The 8,887-nt window shown below is 41.5% G+C and overlaps 1 pseudogene; it reads right to left on the reverse strand.

Annotated features, from left to right (window-relative positions):
• Window positions 1-4,027: 4,027 nt before the first annotated feature.
• Window positions 4,028-7,200, reverse strand: LOC137373368 (probable G-protein coupled receptor 139; annotated as a pseudogene).
• Between the last annotated feature and the right edge of the window lie 1,687 nt (window positions 7,201-8,887).

Raw genomic sequence — 8,887 nt, forward strand, 5'->3', positions numbered from 1 at the left:
CTAGAACATGGGGCATAGTCTCAGGATAAGGGGATGATCATTTAGGACTGAGATGAGGAGAAATTTCATCAGTCAAAGGATTGTGAATCTTTGGAATTCTCTGCCCTAGAGGGTTGTGGATGCTTCACAGTTGAATATATTTAAGACTGAGATAGACAGACTTTTGGCCTCTCAGGGAATCAGGGGATATGGGAGTCGGGGGAAAGTGGAATTGAAGCCAAAGCCGTTACTGACAGGTGGTAAGGGGTACGGGTTGTTTTCACTATTCACCTCCCAATTGACCACAGCAAGTGTTTTTGTTACTGGGATTGTAACCCCTTTGTGTTTTATTTGTCAAATAAACAGACAGCAATGGGTTTTCTTGTAAGTTTACAACAAAAAATTAACAATTTATTTAACAGCATTCATTCTGCAAATTTTCACAACTGCACCCACAGATGCATTCTCTCTCGCTCTCTACCTCTCTCTCTCTCTCCCACACACACACACACTCATACACACACGAAAAAAAGATAGAGTGGAAAAGGGGTAAGTGGTTTGAAGTGAAGTAGGTGTTCGGGTCACACAGCAAACCTGTTGAATTTTCTTGGAGATCAGTTTCTCTTTTAAAGTTGCAGGCCTGGGTTGTTGGTAGATTTTTCTGATGGTTGAGATTTCACTCTGGAGATTGTGATCACTTTCAGTTCTCTCCTGCAGAAAGTTGAATTGTAGAATTCACAGCAGGGCTCCGTCTTTGGCTTTTGATGAGTGTCTCAGCTTTTGGCTGGATAGGCGTTTGTGATGTTGTTCTGATTCTCTTCCTCTCTCTCCTGAGAGCCACTTTTTAAGGTGAATGTCTCTCACATGTTGCCTCTGTTGGGAGACACAGATCCCCTCCATGTGGTGAACAACAATGGCCCAGGTTACGGCAACTTCACATGTTCTTCGTTTAAGATGAACCCATTCAATTCAGAAATGGCTGTTGATGGGTGTAATTGACACCTTGTAAATTGGAACGTATCCTTTTCTCCTTAACAGACAAAAACCAGTTTGAAAATGCAGGGCCAAGTCGTTTTACCTTCAGTGACCAATTTGTAGCACATTGTCCACTTTTAAAAGAAAAAGTCAATTTTTATAACTCTTCAGTTTGGGTTCTGTATTTCCATCATTGCACTTCTTGTGAGCATGACAAAGCTGAACCATGATCATATTAAAAAGTGGAACAGGCTCGATGGGCAATATGGCCTACTCCTGTTCCTATTTATTTTGTTCTTCTGTTTTTGTGAAAGGGTGACACCCTGAAACGTTAAGTCTGTTCATCTCTCCAAAGATGCTGCCTGACCTAATTTCTGATTTTGTTTTGGATGATTATAGTTAAGGCATCAGCAATGTTTTAATCTACTTCATTTAAACCCCTGGGATGAAAAGCACCTAATCCTAGGGATTTGTCACTCTTCAGTGCCATTATTTTCTTCAAGACTGTTAATTTGCTTACAATAATTTTGGTGAATCACCATCCTTGATTCAATACTTGTTTCCTTGGGATGTCCAGCATGCTATCCTCTTCCTCCCCTGTAAATACTAAGAACAAAGAACAAAGAACAGTACAGCACAGGAACAGGCCATTCGGTCCTCCAAGCCTGCGCCGATCTTGATGCCTGCCTAAACTAACACCTTCTGCACTTCTGATGCCCATATCCCTCTATTCCCTTCCTATTCATGTATTTGTCAAGATATCTCTTAAACGTCACTATCGTATCTGCTTCCACCACCTCCCCGGCAGCAAGTTCCAGGCACTCACCACCCTCTGTGTAAAAAACTTGCCTCGCACATCCCCTCTAAACTTTGCTCCTCACACCTTAAACCTATGTCCCCTAGTAACTGACTCTTCCACCCTGGGAAAAAGCTTCTGACTATCCACTCTGTCCATGCCGCTCATAACTTTGTAAACCTCTATCATGTCGCCCCTCCACCTCCGTCGTTCCAGTGAAAACAATCCGAGTTTTTCCAACCTCTCCTCATAGCTAATGCACTCCAGACCGGGCAACATCCTGGTACACCTCCTCTGTACCCTCTCCAAAGCCTCCACGTCCTTCTGGTAGTGTGGCGTCCATAAATGAACGCAATATTCTAAGTGTGGCCTAACTAAAGTTCTGTACAGCTGCAACATGACTTGCCAATTTTTATACTCTATGCCCCGACCGATGAAGGCAAGCATGCCGTATGCCTTCTTGACTACCTTATCCACCTGCCTTGCCACTTTCAGTGACCTGTGGACCTGTACGCCCAGATCTCTCTGCCTTACAATACTCCTAAGGGTTCTGCCATTTACTGTATACCTCCCACCTGCATTAGACCTTCCACCATGCATTACCTTACATTTGTCCGGATTAAACGCCATCTGCCATTTCTCCGCCCAGGTTTCCAAGCGATCTATATCCTGCTGTATCCTCTGACAATCCTCATCATTATCCGCAACTCCACCAACCTTTGTGTCGTCCGCAAACTTACTAATCAGACCAGCTACATTTTCCTCCAAATCATTTATATATACTACAAACATTTATATATACTACATACTGATGCAAAGGACTTATTTAACATATATGCCACTTCGTTATTTTCATTTATAATTTCATCACCATCAGTTTTAAGAGTCCCACATTGCTCTTAACGACTCTCATTTTCCAAATATAAACACAAAAACATTTGTCTTGATTTTGGTATCCTTTTCAAGTTTCTTTTCATGCTAACTCTTACGATTTGTTTCGTCCTTTCCAGATACCGAATGGGGAGGGGAAAGGAAGACGTATTTGGTGGCAGAAATGGCAGAGAATGATCAATTGAACATGGAGGCTGATGGGGTGGAAGTTGAGGATAAGGGGAAACCTATCAGGGATCTGCAGTAGTGAGGAGAAAAGTGTGTATAATGGGATGAATATGATAAAGGGCCCTGTCAACCTTGGTGAAGATGAATGCTCAGTTGAAGAAACAGGAAGTCATATGGTGTGGAAGTTTTATCATCTGGTCTGAGGTGATGGACACAGAGGAACTGGCAGGATGTAATAGAGCTCTTGCAGGAAGCGCGTTGGAAGTATGGTAATCAAGGTAGCTGTGGGAGTCAGTGGCTTTTTCAAAACTTTTATGTGACGTAGGCGTCATTGGCAAGGCCAGCATTTGTTGCCCATCCCTAATTGTTCTTGACAGCTGAGTGACTTGTTCGGCCATTTCAGAGGACAGTTAAGAATCAACCACATTGTTGTGGGTCTGGAGTCAGATGTCGGGCAGAGCAGGTAAGGACAGCAGATCTCCTTCCCTAACGGACATCAGTGAACCAGATAGGATTTTATAACACCTGATAATAGTTTCATGGCACCATTATTGATAGTAGTTCTCAATTCCAGTTTTTATTTTATTAATTAATAGAATTTTATGAATGAATTGAATTTAAATTCCACCAATTCCCATGGTGGAATATGAATCCATGTCCCCAGAGAATTAGCCTGGGCCTCTGGATTCTTCAACCAGTGACATTACCACGATGCCACTGTCTCCCCGCATAGATATTAATGGATGTCCTATTTCCTGAAATGAAGATAGAGAAGTTGAGAAAGTGAAGGGAGGTGTTGGTGATGAACCTGGTTAAAGTAGGAGAAGTGTTGAATTTTAATGCAAAGCTGATGAAACTGGAAAGTGTTGAAGTGATGGAGAGGGACAGATGAGGCACGGATATTGGTTGGAGGAGATTGGAAAGGGAGTGATAACCTATCCTCAAGATAGGAAGAAATAAATTCCGGGTGACAAGAACAGACCGATCCGATGGGTTTACCAGAGCAGTCCGGTTTGTGGAATTTAGGAAGGAAAGTAGGACGTGCAGGGTTGGGAACCATGAGCCTGGAGGCCATAGGGGAAGATCTCTAGAGGAGATGAGGTCACTCATAGTCTCGGAAACAAAGTAGATGCAGTGATCTGTTGCAGAATATTGTGGAGAGTAAATAGATGAAGAAGTTCTGTAACCAGAGTCAGTGATAGAAAGGCAGCTCTAATTTTAGGTGATCTGCTTTAATTATTTAAATAATTTACCAATTGCAGTGAATGGATATTTGACTGCATTCTTCAGCTGCTCTCTGAATTTAGTCTGGGTCACTGCGTAAATACAGGTGTTGGTGCAGGTGCTCAATAGCTGCAGCATGTAGCCAGATTGTTCAGTGATATATGCAGGATCATGGGGATCTGTGTAATAATAAATTTTAGCAATTCTCCAATAAAGGAAAAATGTTGCATTTGTCATCCATAACAGTATAAAACTGCCAGATATAGTGAACATTAAAATGATGGATTTCCTTCGGTTCTCCATCTCTGGGTCAGTGTGATTCTCACTCTTGCTGTGATCCAGTAGTTTCCTGCGGATTCTGCTGGCCACTAAAATGTATCTGACAGTCAGAGCATTGAGCAGTAAAATCAGAACGAATGGAAGGAAAGGGGTTAAAATAATACTGAGGCTCTCAAATGCTGTCCAGGCAGCTTCGGTGTTAAAGCTCAGTGATACAGTATAGCCCCAGGGTACATTGTCAATTATATATTCAGATTCATATATGAAGTACCAAGGAATATTTTTCAAGCAGAACAACACACTCATTGTCGTTATAACCACGGCCGCATTTTGCTCTGTGCAATATTTTGTTTTCAGCTTTGGGCAACAAATTGTAACAAATCGATCAAAGGTGAAAGCGACGGTGAACCAGACAGAAATGTCTGTGGCTGCAGAAAGCAGGACGTGGATGAGAGAAACTGCAGGAGTGGTGTCCAGGTAAGTCCCTGGGAAATGAAAAGGAATAACTGTAAACAGTATCACATCAGTGAAAACGACCAGTAGATCTGCCACTGCCATGGCCACCAGGTAGTGGGTGATACATTTGGAGAGTCCGCACTTTCCCCGTGACAGGATCAGAATGGCCACTGAGTTAACTGGAATAAATGGAACAAAAATATTTATAGATAACCATCTCAGAGAACATGGGAATTACATAGGAACATGGGGACGCTAGAAGGTGAGTTGACCATTCAGCCCATTGAATTTATTCTGCCATTCAATTAGATCATTGCTGCTCTGTACCTTAATTTAATTTAACTCCATCGGTTCCTAAACCTTCAATATCCTTGTCTAGCAATAGTCTATCAACATCGTTTTTGAAATTTTAGATGGAGCTAGATTTTGAGGGAAAGAGTTCCTCATTTCCATTACCCTTTGTGTTAGGAAGTGCTTCCTGACATCACCCCTGAACAGCCTGGCACTAATTTTAATGTGGTGCCCCCTTGTTCTGGATCCCCCACCAGAAGAACTAGTTCCTCTCTATTTACCCTATCAAGTCCTTTAATCAAGTTGAACATTTCAATTAGTTGACTCCTTAATCTTTGATAGTCAAGGGAATACAAGCCTAGTCTTTTCAACCTGTGCTCAAATTTAACCCTTTCAGGAAAGCTATCAGTCTTATGATTCTGCGCTGCACCACCTCAAAGGCCAATATATCCTTCCTGAGGTGAGGAGCTCAGAACTGAATTCAATAACTCCAAATGGGGTCTAACCAGAGACCTGTACAGCTGTAACTTAATTTCCTTCCATTTGTATTCCAGCCAACCTTGAAATAATGGATAACATTCCATTTGACAGTTTAATTATTTTTTAATGTGTGTCTCCCAGCTTTTATTCATTTCTATGTTTAGACCCCAAGTTTCTCTTCTGATCCACAGTTCCAAGCTTGTCCCCATTTGAAATACTTTGATCAATATTTCTTAGGTTCAAATTGATTGACTTCGTACTTTCCCACGTTAAACTCCATCTGACGTAGTTTTGCACTCTCACTCAAGCAATTAATGTCCTTTTGCAACTTTCTGTGCCATCTAACATAATGTTGTCGGAAAACTTGCATATGCAGCTCTCTATTTCATCATCAAGCTTATCAATAGATACAGTGAAAAGCGGAGACTCCCTTATGTACATGTTAGTTACCTCCTCCAAATGTTCAACTAGGTTAGACATGTCTATCCACTTACAAACCTCGTTCCAGATAAGGATGTCAGAGAGCAAGTGAGTCACACACAGCGGTCTGAGAGGCAGGAAATTACAGCTAGTGATACCAGGGTGCAAGGTGATTATAGCCAGGGATTGAAGAGAGCATGGGATTTATGGATCATGATCCCAAAGACAGCGCTAGATTGAGAAGAATTGTGTGGTCAGTACAAAAGAGACTTGCATTTATGTAGCTCCATTCACAACTTCAGGGCATCCCAAATTGTGTTATAGCCAAAGAAGTACTTTTACTTTTGAGGTGTAGTCACTGTTATAATATAGGAAATGCAGAAGCTAATGTTCATTCAGCAAGCTCCCACCATCAGCAATGTGATAATAACCACGAAAGCTTCGCAATATCAAGGCAATTGAATCATTTATAGCTGTGTCAGCATTTTGTTCTGGAGATATATTTCAAAAATCAATAATTATTTTGGAACTCAGTAAAGAAATGATAGCATGAATCCGAACAAATATCAGAGTACAAGGGTAAGGGGAAGAATGGACTTAGATACATTATTTACTGAAGAAGTTGAACTTCAGAATTAATTCAGACTTTGCTGTCGCAACAGAGTTGAATGTATGTGGGGAGAGCAGGAAGATGAGGCAATTGAAGAAGGGCTGATGGTTAATGAACTCTGGTTTTAAAATTGGACAGATTCTGACAGCTCACCAGACGGAGCCCTGGATGTTTAGTTACTTTTAGGATAGGGCCAGTCTACCTGCTCAAAATATGACCCCAGTAAGGGTCAAGGGGAATATATCTAGTTACTGCACACAAACCCATCATTTTTGGTCACACTTCCTGCCAACATTTAGTATTGAAACTTCTGATGTAAACATTTATAATGGCATTTCCCTATGTAAACAGTTGCCATTTATGGTTTGTTCATAAATCAATCGAATCAATCAAAATAATTACTGAAAAAAGTCAGGCATTCGTCCCAAAACTGAAGACTGTAATCAGCAAAACAAGGTTTTGAACAGAGTTCTAAAAAATGAAAAAAAATTCAAAATAATCTGGTTAAATTTACATTTCAAAAGTTATTTTCTTACATTAAATGGTTAATTCGCTTACCAAGAACTCCAACAACTGCAAGTACAGCATAGTAAATCTCTTCTATCTGATGAAATATTGTTGGTTCACGCATTTTCATGAGATGTGATGGTTTCTGTTTGTGCCTGAGACAATAACTCTGCCTGATTACATGTAATATTCAGAGGAGCCATGTTTTTATACAGGAGGCACCTCTCCAGTGAGATGTTAGTTACATCATCATTAATATTAATTACAGTTCATTGAACAAACAATTGGAGGCATTCATGTGACATTTCACATGCTCATCATGGAATAAAAATAATTCACTGGAGCTGACACCACCTTCAATGAAGATATTCTGCAGAAAATATAATTGAATATGACCCTGATAGAGGGGTAGCTTTGATCTATGGCATATAAATTTTGCCTGGACCATGTCCTTTCAATTCAATATTAAATATTAGCAATTTCTAGACATTTTTAGTGATTTGCCTGGTGTATTTGACACAGAAAGAGTTAAAAACTAACTTATTCTTTTCTTTGCCAATTGAGGAGCTTAGGTATTAGCAATATAGACTTCTTTCAAACCTCATTTTCTATTTTGCAATCAGTAAATATAAAGAAGCTATACATTGTGATATCTGTGAACACCTGTGTGTTGGACCAACATACTGTATTTATACACCACCTAAAGCATAGAACGATGCCCCAAGGTGCCTCACAGAGACAGAAAGAAGATGGTGCTGAACTAAGGACTGAAAGATGAGGAGGGGAGAACAAAGCTTCATCAAAGAGATGGGTTTTAAAGAGGGAGCGTGCCTTTGTCACTTTCAGATTTAATTATTCCGATGCTTTTTTATAATTCATTTATGGGATGTGGGCATCACTGGCCAGGCCAGTATTTATTGCCCATCCCTAATTGGCCTTGAGAAGGTGGTGGTGAGCTGCATTCTTGAACCACATTTGGGGTAGGTACACCCACAGTGCTGTTAGGAAGGGAGTTCCAGGATTTTGACCCAGCGACAGTGAAATAACGGCGATATAGTTCCAAGTCAGGATGGTGTGTGACTTGGAGGGGAACTTGCAGGTGGTGGTGTTCCCATGCATTTGCTGCCCTTGTTTTTCTAGTTGCTAGAGGTCGCGGGTTTGGAAGGTAATGTCTAAGGAGCCTTGGTGCATTGCTGCAGTGCATCTTGTAGATGGTACACACTGCTGCCACTGTGTGTCGGTGGTGGAGGGAGTGAATGTTTGTAGATGGGGTGCCAATCAAGCAGGCTGCTTTGTCCTGGATGGTGTCGAGCTTCTTGAGTGTTGTTGGAGCTGCACACATCCAGGCAAGTGGAGAGTATTCCGTCGCACTCCTGACTTGTACCTTGTAGATGGTGGACAGGCTTTGGGGAGTCAGGAGGTGGTTTATTCGCTTCAGGATTCCTAGCCTCTGACCTGATCTTGTACCCACGGTATTTATATGGCTACTCCAGTTCAGTTTCTGGTCACCTGTAGCCCCTAGGATGTTGATAGAGGTGGATTCAGCAATGGTAATGCCATTGAATGTCAAGGGGAGATGGTTAGACTCTCTCTTGTTGGAGATGGTCATGGCCTGGCACTTGTGTGGCGTGAATGTTGCTTGCCACTTATCAGCCCAAGCCTGGATATTGTCCAGGTCTTGCTGCATTTCTACACGGACTGCTTCAGTATCTGAGGAGTCACGAATGGTGCTGAACATTTATGCAATCAGCAGCGAATATCCCCACTTCTGACCTGAAAATTGAAGGAAGGTCATTGATGAAGCAGCTGAA

Source organism: Heterodontus francisci, chromosome 9, assembly GCF_036365525.1.
Source record: "Heterodontus francisci isolate sHetFra1 chromosome 9, sHetFra1.hap1, whole genome shotgun sequence".
NCBI lineage: Eukaryota > Metazoa > Chordata > Chondrichthyes > Heterodontiformes > Heterodontidae > Heterodontus > Heterodontus francisci.